The sequence below is a fragment of the Mustela erminea genome, chromosome 15, assembly GCF_009829155.1.
Source record: "Mustela erminea isolate mMusErm1 chromosome 15, mMusErm1.Pri, whole genome shotgun sequence".
Classification (NCBI taxonomy): domain Eukaryota; kingdom Metazoa; phylum Chordata; class Mammalia; order Carnivora; family Mustelidae; genus Mustela; species Mustela erminea.
The window spans coordinates 77,821,632-77,837,311 of NC_045628.1; the positions used below are offsets into that span (position 1 = coordinate 77,821,632).

The 15,680-nt window shown below is 48.4% G+C and overlaps 1 protein-coding gene and 1 pseudogene across 2 annotated transcripts in view; one reads left to right on the plus strand and one right to left on the minus strand.

Moving 5' to 3' along the window:
• LOC116574510 (ral guanine nucleotide dissociation stimulator-like) overlaps positions 1–15,680 on the plus strand; it is a 492,075-nt gene that overhangs the window by 253,379 nt on the left and 223,016 nt on the right. The window lies entirely within an intron of this gene.
• LOC116574105 lies at positions 2,948–9,190 on the minus strand (annotated as a pseudogene).

Consider the following 15,680-nt stretch of genomic DNA (forward strand, 5'->3'; position numbering starts at 1 on the left):
TCGAGTGGCTTGAAGGGAAAGGGCAGGAGAGACAGGGCTGGAGAGAGAAGGGCCCCGGAGAGGGGCGGGTAAGAGGCTGTCGGGAAGGAACCCGGAAGTGACCCCACAGGCCTCCCAGAGTCCTCTGCGGGGAGGCAGAGCTTCCAGAGAATTAGCAGAGATGGCTTTGTTTCCGGCTGGGAGACAACCAGGCAGAACTTGGCTTCCTTCACCATTAGAAGCAGCTGGCCTGACTTAGGAGGTATTTCCTTATTGTCTTCTGCTCTTCCAGTTTTCTTCTCCCTCCAGTGGGGAGGACTGACTCAGGAAGCCGCAGAAGCCTGCTTTTGTTTGTCTTTGCAACAGACGTGACTGGAGGGGAGAGGGAGGGGTCTGGGTGCCTGCGGTGGGGCCTGCAGAGTATCAGGGAGATGGCCTGCTGCCCGAGGGGGCTAATCTCGCCCATTTTTGGCAGTCACTGTTAGGGGATGCTACTGGGCAGGGTTCCCATGTCAGAGGGAAAATAAGCTCAAGGCTTACATTTCTCAGGCTTTAGGTAGACTCTCCGTGGTTTTCAAGCTTTTGAAAAATGTCTGTTTATGGGAATCTATTTTATATATAGGTATCAGAATCTGACTGGAGAGAAAGAGGTTCCTGGCAGCCTCAGGACCTGGCTGGGCCCCCAGAATGGACTGGAAATGTCCAGGTACCGGGTCACTTTTTAGGATCGGATCTTTCTGGCTGAGTAATGGAAGGAGCCTTGTTCTGAAATTTTACCCTAAAGGCCTGGTCTGGCCTTAATTTTTCACCATTTTTATCTCTACCCCTAGGTACTGACTGGCCTTTGGGAACAGATGAAAGAAGGGGTTGGTCTTCAGGCTTGAATTCTGCCTCAACACAGCCCTTCCTCATTTTGAGGTGCCCAACAAAGAGAGGTAAAAGCAAACATGTGCTTTTGATGATGACAAATCCCAATGTAGACCTTGTAACCTAGTGTTGGCCCCTGTGGAGTGTGCCTCCTTCCTGGGCTGGAGGCAGGCCTAAGGCCCGTAGTCAAAACGGGCTATGTGGACATTCCCTCCAAGCCCACACCAGAATCTTTCAAGTAGGCATCCCAGGAAAGTCCTGCACACTGGGGAGAAGCCAGAGCCTGAAGCCTTCCCAACCTTCAAGAATGTTTCTAAGAGCATTATGCTTTGCCAATGACACTGAACCACAGCCCCAGATGGGAAATTGTCCAAATGTTATTTTTTCACTAGGAAATGACCTTAGTTGTCTCTGCTGATGCTTTTTGCGTTAAAGTCTATTTTGGACTTCTAACCTTGTTGCCTCCAGGATCTTGGGAGAAAGGGAGCCTAAGGCAAAGTGAAGTTGATACAAGTAGACCAAAGAGGGCTGGAGAGGGAAAAATAAGGCTTACTCCCCAGTGAACCACCCAGCCCCTCTGTGCTCAAGGAAGTTGAGGGATCCCAGTTCACTGCCTTGGGGGGACTGGAATGAGGCAACGGAGGAGGAGTACAGCCTTGAGGACAGCCTTCCATCAGAACACCTGCTAGACCGGGGATCGGAACACGGAAACTCAGCTGAGTGCATACATGGCCTCTTCATCTGTTCACCCTGAAGCTCCGGGGGGTTTGTGGCCAGCGGGAGAGCCTGAGTGCTCTCAGGTGTGTGCGAGGATGTACTTCCTGCCAGCCCACAATGGAACTCCAGATATTTCTGAATTTGTCATTCTCTTCTTCGTGGACGTACTTATCCAAGCAACAAAATTTTTTTTAAAGGATAAAATAAGTTTTTATTTATAGTCTTATAGTAAAGGGGAAAGACTTAACTTGCAAGACAATTCTTGGGCAGTATGTACAACGTACCTTTTACTTCCACGTGAGGGAATCAAACATGGACTGAGACTACACAGTACATGCTGGAAATCAGCAAATGCCAGGAATGGAGTAGGAAAAAGACAAAGAAATATGGCCTAAACACACAAACCCCTTCACCGGGATCAGGGCTGGTCACACACTGGGAGCGGGTTCCAGGACAGGTGGAAGGGGAGTGGGGTGAGGGTGGGGAGGGTCTGCTCTGGGGGATGGGTTTAGTATTCGGTCAATTGCTCTTAGTATTTACATACAAAATCAGTTGGCTCTGTTTCTTAGAAATGCACAAGGAAAGAAAGGAAAATCTGATCATTGCTTTATGAATTTGCCACTTTGCAATACCGACATCATCAGAAATAGAGACAATTCACTCAGATACAGGTTTCAGTAGCAGGAAAGTATATCAAAACATTGTCACTGGCCCCCAGTCCAAAACCTCTCCCTGACCTGATCCTCCCTCCTTGTCCCATCCCTTACCCTCCCTTGGCGGCTACCATTTCACTGCTGCCTGCTGTCCCCCACACATACCACACTGCTGCCTGCTGTCCCCCACACATACCACACGAGTGTCATGCACCGCCCCGAGGCTGGCTGAGAGAAGCAGGAGTGAAACAGGCCGATGACAGTGCTGCAACTCTGTCCCCACTTGTTTTTATACCACAGACTTTTTCAAGGATCTGGCCTTTCAATAGGAAGGTAAATAGCTTTTTAGAAGAAAAATAGATCCTCAAAAAATAGGGGGATTAATTCTGATGACTCCAAACCAGTCATCTTCTTAAAGTAGAGCAGTCCACAGATTCACCAAGTCTATCAAACGGAGGTGAGGGGGGCCCCTGGAGGAAAGGCCTGTTAGGGGCAGGAGTCCTTGGGGCATGTGCCGGGGGCGAGGAGGGGGGCGGCAGTGGAGGAGCTGGTGGCCGGTCGGAGGGCCGGCCATCTGTCCTCCAAAACAAAAGCTGCCAAGTTGGGGTGCCTTGGGTTAAAAATTCCTGGTGAGGACAGGGAATCCTTGCAGGGAAACATCAAAAAAAAAAAAAATTGTTGATATGGGGAAGGAGAATGAGAGCTGTTGTCCAAGAGCTTCCATGCAAAGATCAAGTTCGAGAAAAAAGAGGGGAAAAAAGTCTCTTAAATGATGGGAGGATTCTAGGGAGGAGCTGACAGGTGGCTGGGACCATGGAGGAGATGGTCCTTAGCTGGAGCTTAGCTGTCTCCATCTGCAGCTCCTCCCTGCTCTGGGGCTCCGTGCCTGCCCCCAAACCAGAGTCAGAGCCTTGGGCAAAGACAGAGATGGCACTTCCCTTGGAGTTGGGGTAGAAGCTGTTGTCTGAGGAGGGGTGGTTGGCCAAGTTGGGCACTGCACCTCACCGTCTCCAGTGCATGGACTTCTTGCTCTAGAGGAACATCCTGCTGCTTGAAGTCATCAGTGTCTTGCTGGTGTGTGTGGTTTTTCCTTCACATTTCCTGGATGTCCTCTGTGGCTTTGTCTAGGACTTGGGCCCGGGATGCCTTCTGTCCTTGGAGTGACAGCTACTGAGTACCACAAACTGGGAAAGCTTTCTTAATGTGCTCCCTATGTTTTCATTCCGGGAAGTTATGACGAGCCGGTTTGTCAGTCGTAGATTGAAACCTCGGTTGCTCTTTGTCACTCTCCGTCTCAAGGTCATGTCGTCCTTATGGGTCATTTCCTAGGGTTCCCTCCCAGGGATGGGGGGGCACCTCCCTGACAACAAGCCCAGTCCCCCACACACTCACTCAATTGTGCGTGCACACACGCGCGCGCGCACACACACACACACACACACACACAGACATGGACAAGAACCACCTTCTCACTCTAGTCAACAGATACTTATGAAGTGCCTACTGTGTGCAGACACTGGGGCCCATTCAGACTCTTTTCTTTGAGGTTCCTGGTCCCTGTTCAAGGGACACTGGACAAAATCTCCCATCCTTGAAAGGCCCAAGCTGCTCTCTGGGGGCCTGAGTTGACCAGGAAGGCCTCAGCCAGTTAGCAGGGGAGAGCAAGATACTAAGGCTTCTTAATCCCTCAGACCCCTCTCTCTCCTCAAAAGCTAAAAGCCTCTGATATGGACATTTCTTGCTCTGGAACAGTCCTCTGGTCCTATGAACTAGAAAGACTTGTGACTGGGAGATGCCATCCAAAAGCGGCTGAGATCTCTCCAGTGTGAGGGTGGTATGAAAAGAGGTTTATGCCTCCAGATGTCCCTTATTCTTTCTCCTCAAAGTGACAAGATCTTCATTAGGTTTCAGCCCACAGGAAAACTCAAGGATAAACCAACTGCCAATGCCACGGGGCTCTAGAAGCTCAAAAGTGTCACAGCCATCAGCTAGACCGAGGATAACCATGTAAAGTTGTTGCCAAACTAGAACACTTGAGAATGGCAAGGAGTGCTGTTAATATGCGCACTGAACAACCACCAGAAACCCAGACCGTCCTGGGCCAGCTGAGAGGTGTGGTCACTCACTCTAGAATGGAGTTCCTCAGAAACAATCTGCAATGGAGAAATTTGGTTCCCCATCAGCCCTCTCAGGATGTGACTCAGAACTCATGCTAACTGAGAGGAATCTTTCCTAGACAGGCCCACTCCCTTTTTCCAGAACACACGGCAGGAGAGCCTCCCCAAATGAGGCTGGGGTGGGCCACTTTAAAGAGCCACCCTGAGGGACCTCGAAGGCAGAGAGGGACACGGAAAAGATGCACGCAGCCCTCTTGTGAGGAAACCCCATCAATGCTGGAAACTTAGGGGCTCTTTGAAAATATGCTGGCCAGAAGGAGGAAATTCTTGTAGTCAGTGAGGTCAGAACACAGGCCTCCGCTCCACACTGACACTTTTCTAGAAGGTCAAAAATGTGTTTGGGCTTTGTAGTTGGTTTAGGGGAAGTTTCAGGCTCTGAGATTGAACTTTCCAGGCTCCCGTCTCTTGTTTGCATGTGGTGATGCATTTACGGACTGTATTTTTAGAAGAAGATATTTAAAAATGGGAAGGTATTCATGACAGTGGAGTGACTCAGCCCTCATTGGCTGTGCCTCTGTTCTGGATGCCTTGAGATGGGATGGCATTCAGGACATGAGTGGGACTCGGAAGTTCCCAGCCTGTTACTATGAAGTGAGCGGAACCTAAACATTTTAACCAAGAGGCAGGCTCCCCGGTAGACCGGAGGCAGGGATACACTAGAATCCAGCCTTACCCACGGGGCTGGAATGGAGCCAACCTGATGTGTCTCAGCTCCCATCTTAGCGCGAGTGTCCAGCAGATCATATGCGTATGCGCCCTTCTCAGGTGAAAACCTTCCAGATCTGCTCAGCTGTCCACCCAACCAATAAGTGTCCTCTCTTCTTTAAGTACTGCAGTCGTGAGATGTGTCACGCTGCTCTCGGCAGAAGAGGGTAGCTCTGCAGAAGAGCTGGTTGCTCTGGACAGGGGTGGGTGTGGGCTGATCCTCTAGGCTGAGGGCATGGCACCAGGGAACAATTAGATCTACCTTTTTTTTGTCTCTAAAAACTGAAAAGGAAAACCCGGAGAGACCAAGAGAATAGACTTGATAATTAATTCTTACAACTAAAGATAGCTATACTAATAATAGCGTTCATGGTAATAATTACTAGGCACAGTAGCCAACATTTACTGAACATGCTTAAATGCAGGGTTTTAATGAATTCTCACGATAACCCTCTGAGGTTGGTATCATTGTCCCATATTTTAGATGGGGAAACAGGCAGAGAGAGGCCACGTCACTAACCTGATCTCCAACTGCTTTAAGTGGACCTGGGTAGACCCAGCCTTCTTGGCAGGACATAATGGCCGTGGGTCAGATGGGAGTGTCCTTGGGCTCCCACCACCGAATCCCATGGCTTTCCCTCTGCTTCTTGCCATCCTTCCCCTTTCTGACTGGTGAGAAAGGAAGAGGCACAGCTTACCAGTCTGAGGGACTATCCTCCTGGCCTGGCTCTGTCTTCAGCCTTTCCCTCCCTTACAGGTTCTTCCCATCACAAAGAAATATATGCAAGTCTCTCAGGAAAAAGAACCAAAAACTAAACCCTCTTCTTGGAGCCCATTCACTTCCACCTCCTCTTCTTTCTACCTCCTACCACTAAACTTCTAGAAAAATTTGTTTGGGTTCTCTGTGTCCACTTCATTTCCTTTTACTCCACAACCTGCTCTAACCTCTATTCTGCCCCATCCCCATCCCCCCTCCACCAATAATCTTACACCCTACCCAGCGTCCATCTCTGTCTCTACTATACTTGCCTTCTTGAAGATTCCATCCCTGTTGGCCACTCTTTCCTTATTGAAGGTCTCCCTCCCTGTGACTTCCCTCCTACCACCTTCTTTTAATTTCCTCCTATTCCTCTAGCTTCCCCTTTGTTGGCTTTATAGGCTCTATCCTTTCTGCCTACCTGTGATGGTTACTTTTATTTGTCAACTTGACGGGCCCACGGGATGCCTGGACATTAGATTAAGCATCATTCTGGGCATTACTTTGAGGGAGTTGGCCTTCTAGAAAAGTGTCAGGATCAGATTAACATGTGAATCAGTGGATTGAATAAAGCAAATGGCCCTCCCAATGTGGTGGTCCTTGTCTAATCCATGAAAGGCCTAACTAGACAAACAGGCTGAAAAAGGGAATTTGGTCTCTCTGCCTACCTTTGAGTTGGGTCATTAGTCTTCTTCTGCCCTTGGACTTAGACTCAGACTAGAAATTACACTGTTAGCTCTCCTGGGTCTCCAGCTTGCCCACTGTAGATCTTGGTCCTTCTCAGCTTCTAGAATCACACGAGGCAATGCCTTATAACCAACCTATCTCTCTCTACCCAGTACTCCTATAATATATATGATGTCCCACTGGTTCCGTCTCCCTGGAGCCCTCTGACCAACAGGCTGGAGCCCCTGAGCACTCTTCAATCCTTACCCCATCACATTATGTCTGTCATAAGAGAATGTGTTTCACATTATCGTAGCCTAATGAGCTCCTTAAGGACAGAGATTGTGTTTTATTCATCTACCCAATCCATAATAAGTGCTTGGAGGTGTTTGTTGAATGAATGAACAAACCCTGAACTTGGACGCACATAGGACTAAGTACGATGCGTATAACCACAGGTGAGGCTCTTTTAATGTCTACATGATCTTCACGTTGGCAGTGCGGACCGCCATCTAGGGTAAGATTCATGTACCTTAAATCCAATCTAGAGCTTAAAGTCCCTCAAATGCATTACTTCAGTCAGGACTCCTGTGCTTTGGTCTCAACGGCCAGACATGCTTGTCGGCTCAGTAAACAATCTTTGGGAAGGAAAAGAATAAACATATATTTTCTTTCTGAACCTACAGACATGATTTCAAAATTCACCTCCACCCAAGGCGCCAGATTCCCTTTCACTGTGCACTCTGTCACTTTCTCTCTCCACCTGTCCCCTTGCTATCACTCCGTCATATTTGCAAGACGGAGTTCTTGGAGAAGAGACTAAGACTGCATGCCTCTTGTCTATAGCTAGAAATTATTTGGCAGGTTAACAGTCAGCCTTAGGCCTTATTCTCTGTCTTGAATTTATAGGGGAAGTACCTACACTCCTCAGGCTGACATAAAACCACAAGAACCTGTTTTGACTTTTGTTGGGGATGGGCTGGGACCAGTGTGCAAGGGACCTGTACAAACAGGGCAGGGGAAATGTTAGAAGGCATGTCCAGGCCTGAAGGCTGCAGGTGGTGACAGCAGGAGAGAGTTTTGACAGAAGCCTATAAAACAGAAAAGGGCAGAAAAACAGGCTGTGAAGGTTCACAGGCCCATTAAGTAGAACATTCCATGACGTTCCTTCTGTGTTTTTCCCAGCGACATAGAACTAGTTTCTCCCCTGTAGGTCATGTACCCCCCTTGGGACCCAAGGTGGGGTGTGAAGTGATAGAGAGGAGGGCTGAGTGCTTGCTTCCAGGATGGGCAGCCTGTGGTATAATCTTGGATGAGGCTGCAGCATCTCCATCTTTCAAGAGAGGTAGGAAGCTCCTGCCTCCAACGTCCACTGGCTTCTGACGTACAGTGTATGGAGATCTGCTCCTTTCCCCCAACGTGTTTATGCTCCACCATTAAGGTCGCTGCCTCTAGCTTAATATTCATATTGAATGTTCATTGGTGAATATCAGTGTTAATCAGACCGACGTAAATCCGTGGAGCTGGTAGAAAGCTGAAATCCTTCCTTAATTCTGAAAGGAGCCCTAGGGAGAACAGCAAAAATGCCCGCCGTCCTGTGGTACCAATGGACTCCACCTTTGTTGGGCCGGATTTCTCCTGAGTTGTGATCTGTGTGGCTGAGCGGGTCCACTACATATTGGGGATGACTCTGAGGCAGCATTGAAGTCGGTCACTTGCAAGTTTGAAGTTGAATTCTTGGAGCGCCCAGCGCCCATACCAAACAGTACAGAAGTAGAGCCTGAGGACCTTCGTGACTCTCTGGTGACACTGAAGCCACCTCCAGTGACGGCCTCTTCAGTGTCAGGCCCTTTGCTCCTTAGGCTTATTCCTAATCAAGACAGATCTTCTCATGGCTGAGACAGTCTGAGCCTGGAGAATTCTCCCTCTCACTCATGAGGAGCAGAACGGAGGGTTAGAACCCAGTGCCTCTCACCCATAGTGATCTCCCCATTATTTCCACTCAGCCTATTTCCTATGACTCCTTGGGTCTTTTTCATTCTGTTGTTCTTTTTCCTGCTTTCCAGAGAAGCTATGGAGAAGAGCCCCTTACTTGCCTAAAGTGACACGTTCCTGGCAGTCTTGAAAAGCCCAAACACCTGTCAAAGGCCTTTCTACTCAGAGATCTCCTTTAGGCACGTCTGATCCCTTCCTGTCCGCTTCCCTGCACAGGCACTGTGCCCCGGGCTGTGGGGTGCCAGTCAGCAGCGCCTGGCTCTTGTTCCTCTTTGCGTTCCAGGGCTGAGCCCCAGCAGAACGTGGTGCATGCTGGGTATGGACAGAACTTTCTCCTTCCTCAGTGCCACATGTCCCGCCGGCCTTTCCTCCTATGTCCCAGTGTCCTGACTAGGACACTAGGCTAGAAGTCTGAAATCAAGGTGTTGTTGGTGAGGCCATTCTCCCTCTGAGGGTTCTAGAGGGCAATCTGGTTTTTGTTTCTTTGGTTCCTGGAAACTCCAGGTGTTCTTTGGCTTGGGGTCACAAATCTCCAAATCCTGCTGCCTGGGTCCCATGGCCTCCTCTCGTCTCTCTGTGAACTCTCCCCCGGCCTTTATCTTACAAGGACACATACTGACATTTAGGCCCCACCGGGTACCCGAAAAAAGTCTCCTCACCTCAGAATCCTTCATGGAATCACTTCTGAAAAGACCTTCCAGCTAGGTCAGATTGACAACTTCTAGGGATCCGGACTTGCCATCTTTGGGGGCCGCTACTCAGAGGACCACAATCCTTCGAGAATGGGCTGGGAGGGATCCCAGGTGCAAGTGGGGGCTTGAGGTGGGCGGCAGCAGGGAGCCTATCACTCGGAGGAGGAGTGGGGGGCACTGGGATCCGGGGAAGTGTGGGAAAGGAGTCATGGGTGAGGAGTAGGGGTGGGTACTGGTAGGAAAGCGGCCACAGGGAGATTAAAGAAGGTGTGAAATCACTTCTGAGAGAATTAGAAAAGAGACTCGAGACCCAGAGAAGAACTGCCAGCAGCACCGAGGTTGCTGGGGGCTACAGGCCACAGATTTGTAGTGACACCAAACTCATGCCTGGGGAACATTCTCTGATAGTTTAAGCCTGTGTGTGAGAGAGAGAGAGAGAGAGAGAGAACATGGCACAGAGAGCCCACCGTGTCTTTGGCCGGGTAGGTTTGCAAGGAGGACAGGGAGTGGGGCCGTTGGTGGCACTGGTTCAAGTCTGGGCTGCCCAGGAACGCCCAGGAAGGAAGGATCACCAGGAAGAGCACAGAAAGATGGGCTAGTGCGTGCTGTCAAAGAGTAAGTGTGGTGCCTGCTGCCGGAATGAGTGTTTAAAGTTTTGGAAAATTGCCAACTAAGCAGAGTCCAAAGTTTGGGATGATGAGGGTGCAGGACAGCGGGTATATTGAGAGAAGTGGCTGAGATGGGGGGTGGTGGGGAGAGGGATAATGGGGGAGGGCCAGAGCTCTGGGACCAGCCTGCTGGATGTGACAGCCCTGGGGTGGGACTTACAAGGGAGGAGTTATGGGCTCAGGGGCCAAGGCCTTCCTTGAACAAGGGAGGGGTGGATGGGCAGCCTCAGGGTATCTAGGGGGCCCGGTGGGTGGGGCGATCTGCCTCCAGGCTGCAAACAGAACTCCAGTCTCTTCAAGGCAGAGCTGTGCCAAGGCCCTGGGGTGGGGTGGCGGAGTGTGGGGGGGCCGAGTTTGCCCTGGAAGTTTCTGTTCCTTATTCGCTGACGGTGCCATGTTTGAGAGAGGTAGCTAAAGTTGGCATTCGCTGCTGAAAGGCACTTTCAGAGCAAAGGAAGAAGAGATGGTCTACTCTTGGGTCAGAGCCTGACGTCTGTTTTGGTTGCATAGGTTAGGCATTTATTTGCCAATGCTAAGGTCTGTGCTTGAGAAGCCCCTCTAGTCCGTGGAGCTGATGGCAAGCTCCTGCCATCAAGGAGAGGAGAACTGCAAGCTGAAAGACTGCCGTGGCCCTTTGGGGTTTGCCCACAGGGGACCGAGCAGCCCCCCTGCCAGAAAACCACCCTTGTGGCTGGACAGACCCACTCTGCTCTAACCTCTATTAGGGGTAACAACCCCCCTTGATGGAGAGGTGAGGCTCCAGACACCTCTAGGGACCGGAGCTGCAAACAAGGGAAGACTTTGTACTGAGACCTTGTAGTAAAGGGTGGCCTTGGGTTAGGCAGGAAGTGACTTTCAACTCACATAATTTAAGGTTGTTGCTGCAGAAATAAATACGAAGCAGGAAGACAGGGCCTTCTTTAAAAAAAAAAATTATTTATTTTTAAAGATTTTATTTATTTATTTGACAGACAGAGATCACAAGTAGGCAGAGAGGCAGGCAGGGAGAGAGGAAGGGAAGCAGGCTCCCTGCTGAGCAGAGAGCCCAATGAGAGCTTGATCTCATTACCCTGGGATTATAACTTGAGCCGAAGGCAGAGCGTTAACCCACTGAGCCACCCAGACACCCCTTTTTAAAAATGTTTTATTTATTTTTTTAAAGATTAAAAAAAAATTTTTTAGGGGGACAGAGAGAGAGTGAATCTCAAGCAGGCTCCCCACTGAGCACAGAGCCTGTCACGGGGGCTCCATCTCAGGACCCTGAAACCATGACCTGAGACAAAACTGAGTCAGACGCTTAATTGACTGAGCCACCCAGGTGCCCCTAAAGATTTTATTTATTTATTTATTTATTTGGCTGAGAGTTGCTTTAAATCTTCTCCATCGTTGGCTTTGTAATATTTTGCCACGTTCTCTCTCCACAGTTGCCAGGGCGGGGGATTGGCGGAGCACAGTGGGCTTCTCCGTGACATGTTTTGTCACATTTAACTTCTGCTCCAAAGTTAATGAATTTCAGGCAGATTTTTCAGCACCTGTACCTAGTGAATACTTGAATGACATTTTAATAGGCACCAAAAATACTTCCAATTACAATGTTAGAGAATGATAAAATAAAAGCACGCCAGTCTTCAAAATCACTCACGGGATTTGCGGGATTCAAGAACAGCCTGGCTCAGGGGATCCCAAACCCCAACCCAGTCTCCAGCTCAAATGTCATAAAAAATATACATATTGGATCTTTGACCCTGTTCCTGGCACAGAGTTCCTAATGTTATATAACAAATTAGTATTTGGTTTTCCTCCCAGGTTCTTGGCACAGAGTTTCTAGGGCCCTCGGAATTTCCCAAATGATAGTTGTTATTCATAACCAGGCCCTTTTGCAACCACTCCTGAGTTTCTGTTACTGCGGTGAGTCTAGGAGTATGGGGGCTGGTTGCCGAAGGAACCTACCCAACCCTTGAGTATCTTAGAGTATCCTAGAGTATCACCAACCCAGTGATTAAAGGGCTGGAACATGGGGTGCCTGGGTCGCTCAGTGGGTTAAGCCTCTACCTTCAGCTTGGGTCATTGATCTCAGGGTCCTTAGATAGAGCCCCGCATTGGACTCTCTGCGTAGTGGGGAGCCTGCTTCCTCCTCTTTCTGCCTGCCTACTTACGATTGCTCTGTCAAATAAATAAATAAATATATATATATATATATTTTTTTAAAGGGCTGGAACTTTTAGTCCCATCCCTGGACCTCTGGGGAGGGGAGAGAGGCTGGAGAATGAGTTCAATCACTGGTGGCCAAAAACGTGATCTGTGTAAGGAAGTATTCACAAAGACTGACTGAAGGTGCTGGAGAGCATCAAGGAAGATGAACTTGGGGAGCTACCTGGAGAGTGATGCACCTGGAGAGGGTGTGGAAACTTCACGCCATTCCCATGCCATTCTTCATGCCATATTGCCCTATGCATCTCTTCCATTGGCTGCTCCTGAGCTGAATCCTTTATAATAATTAGTAATAGCAAGTAAACTGTTCCCTGGGTTCTGTGAGATGGTCTAGCAAATTACTGAACCTGAGAGGGCCTGAAGGGGGAGCTGTTGGAATCTTTGATTCTGTAGCCAAGTTGGACAGAAGTTGTGGCAATCTGGGGACCCTCTACTTGTGATTGGTGGCTGAGGCTGGGAGGAAGTCTTGTGGGACTGAGCCCTCGGCCTGTGGGGCCTGGGCTAACTGGGCAGTTTTTGCCAGAATTAAATTAGACTGTAGGACACGCATTCAGTGTCTGCTAAGAACTGGAAGATTACTTGGTGTAGGAAAAAAAAAAACCACACTTTCAGTGTCAGAGTGTTAGAAGTACAGAAAGAGAGGCTTTTCTTTTAACCAAGATTAACAGCAGGAACACGGCTTACCATTTCCTGTTCTACCAGCTTCAAAATCTGGTGACTCTTAATGAATTCTTACATTTTGGAAACATTTCAAATTTTGCAAATAAAGTGAGTCTTTATTAATATTTTACCTGGTACCATTTCAGCTTTGCATAATCTTTAAAAAAAAAAAAAAAGATTTTATTTATTTATTTGAGAGAGAGAGCCAGCACAAGCAGGGGGAGCTGCAGAGGGAGAGGGAGAATCAGGGTCCCTGCTGAGCAGGGAGCCCAATGCGGGGCTCAATCCTAGGACCCTGAGATCATGACCTGAGCCAAAAGCAGACACACAAATGACTGAGCCATCCAGGAGCTCCAATTTTGCATAATCTTAATTAGCATGAAATCTGTCCAATCATTCAACAATCTTTTTTGCGGTATCTTCTGTGGACCAGACTCTCTTCTAGGTGTTAGAGATTCAGCAGTAAGCAAAACAAATGTCCCCCCTCCCCCACCAAGGACTTCTTAGTCTAATGGGGAGATTGATAATAAACAAATAATAGATACGTGATAGATACTCTTACCTACGATGTCAGGTAAGGGTAAGTTTATGAACAAAAATAAAGCAGAAATGTGTGAAGGTGCTCAAAAGGTACAAACCCTTAGTTACAAAATAACAAAAGTCCTGGGGATGTAATGTTCAGCCTGGTGACTATAGTTAATAAAACATTGTATATTTGAAAGCTGCTAAGAGAGTAGATCTTAAAATTTCTCATCACAAGAAAAGTAATTTATAAACTACCTATGATGATAGATGTTAACTGGATTTACTGTGCTGATCAGTTTGCAATATATACAGGTATCAAATCATTGTATGTTATACCTGAAACTGACACAATATTATATGTCAGTTATAGCTTGATAAAAGAAATATCCAAATAAATAAAGAAATATATAAAGCAGGGGAAAGGATAGGGAAATACAGAGAAAGAGGCGCCATTCCAGACAGGATGCTGGAAGGAGTTATGTAGATATGGGGAGGGGACACTATAGGCAAAGGGAACAGCCAGGAGCAGAAAGGTCCTTGGTGACTATTTAGCTCCTAAAGGACTTAGTCTGGCATTGACCTAGGAGGTGGGTTAAACCCACTAGTTATGGAATCAGACTTGAGTTCAAAACCCAGCTCTACCACCTACTAACTACATGTCTTTGGGCAAGAGAATTAATTTTTCTATGTTTGCTCATCTGTTGAATTTGGGATAATAGTCTACTTGGCTCATAGGGTTGTGGTAAGCATTAAATGTGACAAGGAACATAAAACCTTTATCTCTGACCCTCATCATAGGATGGGCTCCAAACACAATGACTGTCACTATTATTATGATTACTGGGAATAATAAGCCCTTTGAAAGCAACATTTGTGCAGTTACTACTGTTGACACATGGAACTCGGGCAGAGCACAGAGGCTGTCTCTGCAGGGAAGAGTAACACATGAAACACGTCTGTGGATATGCAAGCCCATCACCTCTCCGGACAAGGGCTGGTGGGGGCCGAGGGCAAGAGAGCTCAGTTCAGAACAACGGAAGAGTGAGAATGAGTATTACCAGGACTCGCTTTTAGAGCCCCTGCCCATTGTTCTGCACCTGCAGGCACCTCACCAACTGGGTCTCTGGCTGTCAGACTGCATGTTGGGTGAGCACTGCCACTTTGGGAAGAAGAATGTTGACTCACGGCCACATGTGCTGTTTGCAGAACCAACTTGGGCTTTCCTCTTAGCTTCCAGGTGCCCAAAACTTTGGCCTACCCAGCCTGGGGTGACCACAGTCAGATGTCAGCCCTGGGAGGAGCACCCACAAGTGTGAAGTAGAGAATGGAGTTTGGCAAAAGGAAGTGCTTGTGTTTTTATAAACACAAGCAATTTGAAATAGAAGAACATGTCCTTCTCTTACACCTGTCAGTGGTGTCCCAGCTGTACTATTATAATCACCTGTTACCTTTCCCAGCTCTTCCAGAAGGCTGGGAGGTCCTTGAGGGCTGAGGCGGTTTTCTCATATCCCTAGAACCTAGTACCTAATAGATACTCAATAATGAATGAATGAATGAATGAATGACTTCAATGTCAAGGGAAAAAAATAATTTACAGTGCTAAGTAGCCTTATGATAACCAGGTGTTCATGTGTAAATGTGTGTGAATATAATACAATTTTATTTCTTGACCTAAGATTTAATACTCTATTATAACATTTTTTTTTGTTGTAAAAACTCAGAGTAGCTTTTCTTAAACCACTGTACAATATTGAAATGTGTGGCTAGGCCACGTTGGACAGTCAGCCATCCTTCACTGGTGAGCGGTTCCCATCTGCCCCACACCCTGAGACTTTCCACCTGCCAGCTTCTTCCGGGTTCTTCCTGGCCCATCCTGTGCTCTCTGCTGTCTCACCATCCAGAAGTTCTGTGGTGACCAACAAGATGCTCTCCTGTGACCTGGCAAGAGGCAGGCAGTCTGTGAATTCTGGGAATGGAGAGGCGGAGCGAACCCATCCTTGTTCCCCTACGTGGGTGCTCTCGGGAAGTCTTGCTCGGGAAGACTTAGACCCCTTTGCGCCCCCCCCCCAGGTACAGGAATCACCCCGCCCCACCCTCTCCCTGCTCACCTGCGTTTTCCCAGGGCCCCCTAGCCCAGCTGCTGGCTCTTATGAGGGGGATTGGGTCTGCCGGGCTCCCTATTCGATTCCCAGTGCTGGACATTCTGCCTGGCCTGCGGTAGGCACTCCGTAGTTGTCTGCTCACCCTCTCTGTGGCTCTCCCCCATGTGACTACCTCACACATTGTATCTCATTACACCAGGGCTCCCCTTTCTCCTCCATGTCCTGTCCCTTGCTGTTGTGACCACCATGGGGCTTCTGGAGACAAATTCACCCAAGCTGCCTTTTTTTTCTTATTTAAGATTTTAT